Source organism: Leopardus geoffroyi, chromosome C2, assembly GCF_018350155.1.
Source record: "Leopardus geoffroyi isolate Oge1 chromosome C2, O.geoffroyi_Oge1_pat1.0, whole genome shotgun sequence".
In the NCBI taxonomy this organism is placed as follows: domain Eukaryota; kingdom Metazoa; phylum Chordata; class Mammalia; order Carnivora; family Felidae; genus Leopardus; species Leopardus geoffroyi.
The window spans coordinates 12,457,048-12,465,000 of record NC_059333.1 but is presented as its reverse complement, the minus strand read 5'-3'; positions in this window follow the sequence as shown (position 1 = coordinate 12,465,000).

Below are 7,953 nucleotides of genomic sequence, written 5' to 3'. Positions count from 1 at the left end.
TTAAAACCTACTTGTCATATTTTAAAACTCTGGGTATATTCACGTTCCAGCTTACCTTGGAATTTTCCTTTCTTCAAAACAATGTAATAGCATGTCCATAAATGGACAGTGAGCAGCCTCCAAGCCCAACAGTTCAATCTTTGTCAGGGCCAAGTACAGAGGCTCATTCATTCAAGCCAATATCACCTCTTCTTACTGGAAGCAGACTCAGAATTGGAATATAACAAATGGAAGGGCATCCATGTTTTAGAGATGCACGGGAGTGGGTGACTGGTCGGTTGGAAGATCATCATCGTTCAGGGTCTAATCTAACTGTGAGGCACCAGAAAGTTATTTTTTTTTTCAGTGAACTTGGACCTGATCATGTTCTGAGGAACAGGCTTATGCTACTCAAAGTCTTAGGAGACTGATATATAAACCTGGTGGGGTGGGATACAATTAATGTGGGGCAGGGGGAAGAAGGGAGAAGGAAATGGACAGCTATTAGTTAACTTTGGGCAAAGAGCCCAGCTTGCAAAACACGTGTCCGAGAGGGAGGGGCCTTCTTAGGATATCTGGGAGATGAACCACCAAGGTACGTAAACAACCAGTGTAAGGGAATGTGTAGCTTTATCTAACCAGATGGGGAACCAGCGATTAGAGGACTCAATGGCCTTGGGGTGCAGTCTGTTAAGCGTCCGGCTTTGGCTCAGGTCACGATCTCACGGTCTGTGGGTTCGAGCCCCACGTCGGGCTCTGTGCGAACAGCTCAGAGCCTGGAACCTGCTTCGGATTCTGTGTCTCCCACTCTCCTGTCCCTCTCCACTCTCACTCTGTCTCTCAAAAATAAACACTTAAAAAAAAAAAGGAAAAGAGGACTCACTGGCCTTACTTCCTGAGTCCTCACCAAGCCCATGGGTTCTCCTGGCTGCCTGCCGAAGTGCAGGTGGCTGGCGTCCACAGTTCCACACTATGGTGTGCTCTGGGGTGTCCACCAGCCAGATGGAGAAGGCCCTGGCTCAGAGGACTATGAGGGCATGCGGTAAAGATTGGGTCCATCGTCCAAGAGAGGGTACTGTAGAACTCCCTGGCGAGGGTTGCCCCTAGCTTAGTGGCACCATTCTTCACTCTGTTAGTCTTGTGTTTCATCTAGTTAAATACCTGCTTCCTGATATTTGCTGAACTATCTGGGCCATGACATGCCCTGACCTGCTTGGACCGCTAAGCTGGCAGCCTTCTCCATCTTCCACATCCCCCAATAGCCGCCATTAATTTCCGGCCAAGTGCTCCACCTACTGGTAGCACTTGATTCTTCCAGACTCAGACCCCCAACCTGCCCGTCCCAATACTTGACTGACACCTTGAAAGACTGTTATTTTAGAGGGGTTGTCCACACTCCCTTTCTCCCTAGAAGTTTCAAACCATTAACAAAAAATTGATGTCTGTTACAGGCACTGCCCATGAAGCAAGAGGAGATTAATTTATTTCTAAGCCAGACATTGATAGGTGAAACCAGAAAAAAACAAACCCAGCATCTCATCTTGGTAAGAGGCGAGCTCAACTAGACAGAGGGTGGCAAGAAGGGCCACCTGCACTCCTTATTCAACCTTGTCCTAATTCTGACTGACCGCTCCCCTGCCCCTAATTTGTAGCCTTCGAATCTGTGATTTGGTTGTCTGTTATAAATCCTTAAAGTTTATTGGGGAGGAAATACCAAGCTCAAATCATTAAACCCCCACCTGTGTGACTTGTCCAAAATAACGTTTTTACAAACTCCTGGAACCCGACTAACTTTAGATGACAAGGCAACATTGCTAGTTGGTTAGTCAGAAATGAAATTCAGGGTCAGGGTTCACAGGATTTTTTTTTTTTTTTAATTTGGTGCTTTAAATACCACCTTGCAAAAGCAGGAAATGCTGCAAATGTGTTAAACTGGCTGATACAGTTAGAATGACAGTAATACATTTTCTTTTTTTTTGTTTATTTTTATTTATTTTGAGAGAGAGAGAGTGCATGAGCCAAAGGAGGGGCAGAGAGAGAGGGAGCGGGGGAATCCCAAGCAGGCTTCACGCAGTCAGCACAGAGCCTGACATGGGGCTCGATCCCACAAACTGTGGGATCCTGACCTGAGCCGAAATCAAGAGTCGGACGTTTAACTGACTGAGCCACCCAGGTGCCCTGACAAGAATACATTTTCTAATGAGAAGGGGGGTAGAACAGCAAAAGAACAGCATGAAAGAAAGTCTGGCAAAGTCTGCCGGACCTCCAAGAAGACTTGCTTTCACTGTTTCTGATTTCTGTGGCATCTTACCGGAAAATGTGCCTGCAAATAGAGGAAGAACACGTCATCTGAGCCATATTTGCAGCATCAAGGTTGCAGATTTTGTTCCTTGATCAACTGATTTTTTTTTTTTTTCAACGTTTATTTATTTTTGGGACAGAGAGAGACAGAGCATGAATGGGGGAGGGGCAGAGAGAGAGGGAGACACAGAATCAGAAACAGGCTCCAGGCTCTGAGCCATCAGCCCAGAGCCTGACGCGGGGCTCGAACTCACGGACCGCGAGATCGTGACCTGGCTGAAGTCGGACGCTTAACTGACTGCGCCACCCAGGCGCCCCTGATCAACTGATTTTTACTGGACACCCATGGGGCATGCACATTTCAGGATGTAAATGTAGTGGAAATGGAAATGGAAGTGTAGCAGGGGGAAAGAAGGCAGAAACACACCTTGCACAGCTGATGCTTGGTGGGGGGGGGGGGGCAGTTTGGCAGCGGGACCCAGACGAAATGATCGAATGAAGTGATTGATCGAGCAATTCAATTCGTTGACCCTTGTTTGGTTTTTGATGAGCAGACTGCGAACTCTTGTCCTTTCTTTAGTGTTTTTCTGTTGCTGTTTTCCTTCTTTGCTCCCCTCCAGGATTCAACATCCTTTCTTCCCTTAATTACTAACATTTCTGAGTTTTTCAAGCTTATCTATTTATTTATTTTAATTTTTTAATGTTTATTTATTTTTCAGAGAGAGAGAGAGGGAGAGATTGAGTGGGGGAGGGGCAGAGAGACAGAGAATCGGAAACAGGCTCCAGGCTCTGAGCTGTCAGCCCAGAGCCCGACACGGGGCTTGAACCCATGAACTGTGAGATCGTGACCTGAGCTGAAGCCCAGAGTTGGACGCTTAACTGACTAAGCCACCCAGGTGCCCCCTGGCTTTTGTTAGGCTTAGATCTGCCAAATTAAGAGTGCCTATCTCTTGTAACCAGGTGTCATTCGTCTACAACACCAACCAATAACAACAAAAACCCGTAAAGCACTTAAGTGTCAGGTGGTTTTAAACACTTTATACATATTACTCATGTAATCCCCCCAACAACCCTGTGAGGTAGTTTCTATTATGAGTCTCTAAAAAACCCCTGCCTGTTTGGATACAGATGATCTAAACTTCCTACACCTGTCCTCCTCTCCTTTCTCTTCCATTTAGGATGCTCAAAAGTAGTTAAATCTCTGTGGCAGCTTGGTTCATATAATCTTATGGCCACCTGCCTCCTCAACTCTGTTCAGGGTCCTGCCTTCTTTAGAAAACTCCCGGTGCCTCCCAAGCCAAGAATATCAGCATCAGGGAGGATCTATGAGAACACACTTAGGTTAGAAGCATACTTGTTTTGAACTGAACTTCACGTGATTTAAAATGTATCGACTATATTTGGCAAGATGGTCACGGCTAAGGTTACAGCCCTCTTTGTTGCTGCTGCCTTTTGAAGTCAGGATCAGCCTGACTGATGTGCACGGCAGAGCATTCTTTAGATCAGTTTTTAACTTTTGTAACTTTCGGGGGAGAAGTTGAGACACGTGGGATTGCAACCAAATGTGGTAAAGTTCTCCATCTTGTCCGCTGGATTCATTTGGATTCCTTCTTTGCTGCCATGACCTACAGACAAAATGGGGGAGAGTTCTGGAAGAGATTCCATAAAATTCTTTATTATGCTGACTTTTCACGTGTGGAAACTGGAGAACAGGGAGCAACTTGCCCAGGTTCTTTATAGCTTGTGAGTCCTGGAGCTCAGATTGGATCCCAGGCAGCCTGGTCCCAGAGGCCTCCCTCATCTGAAGTTATAAGGATTTTTTAAATATTTTCTTCTGAACATTTTAAAGTTTTGCTTTTCGCATTTGAGTTTTTAATATATCTATAATTACTCTTGAGCACGATATGATATAGGTATCCATTTTTTAAAATTGATGTATAATCGACCTACGACATTATATTGGTTTCAGGTGCACAACAATGATTCAGTATTTGTATATATTACAAAATGATCTCCACAGTACGTGTAGTTAATACGCATTAACATGCAAACAAAATTTTTTTCTTATGATAGGAACTTTGAAGATTTACTTTCTTACATGGGGTGCCTGGGCGGCTCAGTACGTTAAGCGACAGACTGTTGGTTTGGGTTCAGGTCATGATCTCACGGTTTAATGAGTTCGAGCCCCGCATCAGGCTCTGTGCTGATAGCTTGGAGCCTGCTTGGTATTCTCTCTCTCTCTCTCTCTCTCTCTCTCTCTCTCTCTCTCACTGCTCCTCCCCCATTCATCCTGTCTGTCTTTCTCAAAAATGAAGAAACTTAAGGAGCGCCTGGGTGGCTCAGTCAGTTAAGTATCCGACTTCGGCTCAGGTCATGATCTCATGGTTCGAGGGTTCGTGAGTTCGAGCCCCGCATCAGGCTCTGTGCTGACAGCTCAGAGCCCGGAGCCTGCCTCAGATTCTGTATCTCCCTCTCTCTCTGCCCCTCCTCTGCTCATGCTCTGTCTCTCTCTCTCTCTCAAGAATAAATAAATGTTAAAAAATAAAAATAAAAAAATAAACTTAAAAAAAAGCTCTACTTTCTTACAAAGTTTAAAATGTGCAGAACAGTATTATTAACTATAGTCACCATGCCGCACATTACATCCCCATGGCTTATTTATTTTATAACTGAAAATTTGTACCTTTTGATCCCTTTTCCCACTCCCACCTCAGTCAACTACCAATTTATTCAATGAGCTCAGTTTTGTGTTTGCTTTTTTGGATCCTATGTTTAAGTGGGAGATCAAATGATACTTGTCTTTCTCTGATTTATTTCACTTAGTATAATGCCTTCAGGGTCCATCCATGTCATTGCAATTCGCAACATTTTATTCTTTCCTATGGCTGAATAATATTCCATCGTACGTATATATCACAACTTCTTTATCCATTCATCCATTGGTGGATACTTAGGTTATTTCGTATCTTGACTGTTTTAAATAATGCTGCAATAAACATGGGGGTTCATACTTCTTTTTGTGTTAGCGTTTCATTTTCTTTGGATAAATACCTAGAAGTGGAATTTCTGGATCGTATGGTAGTTCTATTTTTAATTTTTTTTAGCAAAGTCTATATTATTGCCCTAGTGGCTGCACCAATTGACATTCCCACCGACAACACACAAGGGTTCCTTTTTTTCCACATCTTTGTCAACGTTTACTATTTCGTGTCTCTTTGATAACAGTCATTATAGTCGTATGAGGAGATATCTCATTGTGATTTTCATTTGCATTTCTCTGATGATCAGTGCTGTTGAGCACCTTTTCGTGTAACCGTTGGCCATTCGTGTCTCTTCTTTGGAAAAATACCGAATTAGATCTTCTGCCCACTTATAAATTTTTTAAAATTTTATTTGAGAGAGAGAGAGGGGGTGAGCAAGGGAGAGGGAGAGAGAGAGAGAGAATCTTTACCAGGCTTTACACTCATTATGGAACCATCATGTGGGCTCGATCCCACAACCCTGGGATCACGACCTGAGCTGAAATCAAGACTTGGATGCTCAACTGACTGAGTCACCCACGTGCCCCTACTGCCCATTTTAAAATTGGATTGTTTTTGTTTTTAGCTACCGAGTTGTGTTAGTTCTTCATATGTTCTGAATATTAACTTCTTATCAGGTACATAATTTACAAATATCTTCTCCCATCCAGTACCTTGACTTTTCATTTTATTTTGATGACTACAGCTTTGTAATGTAGTTTGAAGTCAGGGAGCGTGGTGTCTCTAGCCTTGTTCTTCTTCCTCCAGGTATCCGTTTTTATAGGCATACCTCACGTTTTTGTGCTTTGCTTTACTGTGCTTTGCACATATTGCATTTTTCACAAATTGGATGTTTGTGGCGACCCTGCGTTTAGTGAGTCTATTGGGGCCATGTCCCCAGCAGCATTCGCTCCCTTCACGTCTCTGTGTCACATTTTGGTAATTCTCAATGCATGTGGCGATTTGTTATGGTGATCTCCATGATTTGGGGGCACCCTGGTGGGTCAGTCGGTTGAGCATCTGACTCTTGGTTTTGGCTCAGGTCATGATCTCACGGTTCGTGGCTTCAAGTCCCACAGGGGGCTCTGCGCTGAGGCTGCCATCTCAGGACAATACTTGACCGTATGTGGCATCACTTCTTACGGATGAGCTGGGAAGTGGTTTCTTGAGATGGGATCCGCGCCTGGTGAGGATGCTGTGAAGACCGTCGAGATGACAACAAAAGGTTCCGAGGACGACATAAACTCAGTTGATGAAGCAGTGGCAGGGTTGGAAAAAAAAAACTGACTCCAATTTTGGAAGAAGTTCTGTGGCTAGAATGCTTTTTCAAACAGCATCACATGCTACAGAGTAATTAAATTGTCCGTGAAAGGAGGAGTCAATGGATGTGGCAAACCTCCCTGTGCTCTTGTGGGAAGAAATTGTTGCGACCACCACCCTGATCAGCCGGCAGCCATCAACACCAGGGAAAGACCTCCAGCAAAAAGATTATGATTCACTGAACGCTCGGATGATGGTTAGCATCTTTTGCCAAAGAAGTAGTTTTAAATGAAAGTACGTACACTATTTTTTGAGACATGATGCTGTTGTACTTGGTAGATGCCAGGACAGTGTAAACATAGCTTTTACAGACACTGAGAAACCAAGATACTCATTTGACTCACTTTATTGTGACATTAACCCTACTGTGGTGGTCTGGAACTGAACCCGCAGTATCTCTGAGGCGTGCCTACATTCAGGAATGGGGCCATTTGAGTGGAAGGAAGTGAAGAAACTGTTGCCATCCCGTGTTACCGACATACCAAGTAAGAGAGCCTTGTACCGCTTTATCATTTGTGTGTGTGTGTGTGTGTGTGTGTGTGTGTGTGTGTTTGCCATCAAGGGAAAACTTCTAACTGCATTCAATTTAGAAACATCTAAACAGCAAACAAAAGTTTAAAAAAGTTAAAAAAAACACAAACAAAAAAGTTTAAAAAAAGCCCCACAAAATCTAAAAATTGGTTGCAAAATTTAAACTTTCCTAAACTCATCTATGAATTTCAGGCTAATCTACTAAAAATATGATGAAGTTTGCATGGGGTGTTGTTTAGGGTTTTTTTTTTAAATGTTTTTAAAAAAATAGTCAAAATTTATCCAGGTAAATATTAAGTTACTTCTACAGACTTTTAATACCTGCTTTAATACACGTTTCAAAATGGCACACAAAAATTCTCATGCCGTACAGAAATGGCCTTTTTTACTGCAACTGTCTGCATCCAGGCCAGATTTCAGTGACGGTTACAGTAATAGTGGCCCTTTTATTTAAGTCAAAATGCAATCGTTATATATGATCTAATTCTCGAAGCCCCCTGTGCTGTGAGCTGAGTCAAACCTGCAGGAGACCTTGGATCCCCGAGTCCTCACGGTGTGATCTTCCTCGTTCCTGGGGGGCCCGTCGACCCAGGGGGCCCCCTGACGCTTCCGGGCTCTATGGGCGGCAGAGGGAGCAGCAGGAACAGAAGGGCCACTTGGGAAAGGCTGGCAGTGGGACCTGATGTTGGCCAGCCGGTGCCTGTTGCAATCACCGTATTTGCTTAGCTCCTCCAGCTTTCCCTTGGTCAGCACAGTGCCACCCCGCCTTCCCGAGCTCTCTTCTCACGGAAGAGGATGCCCT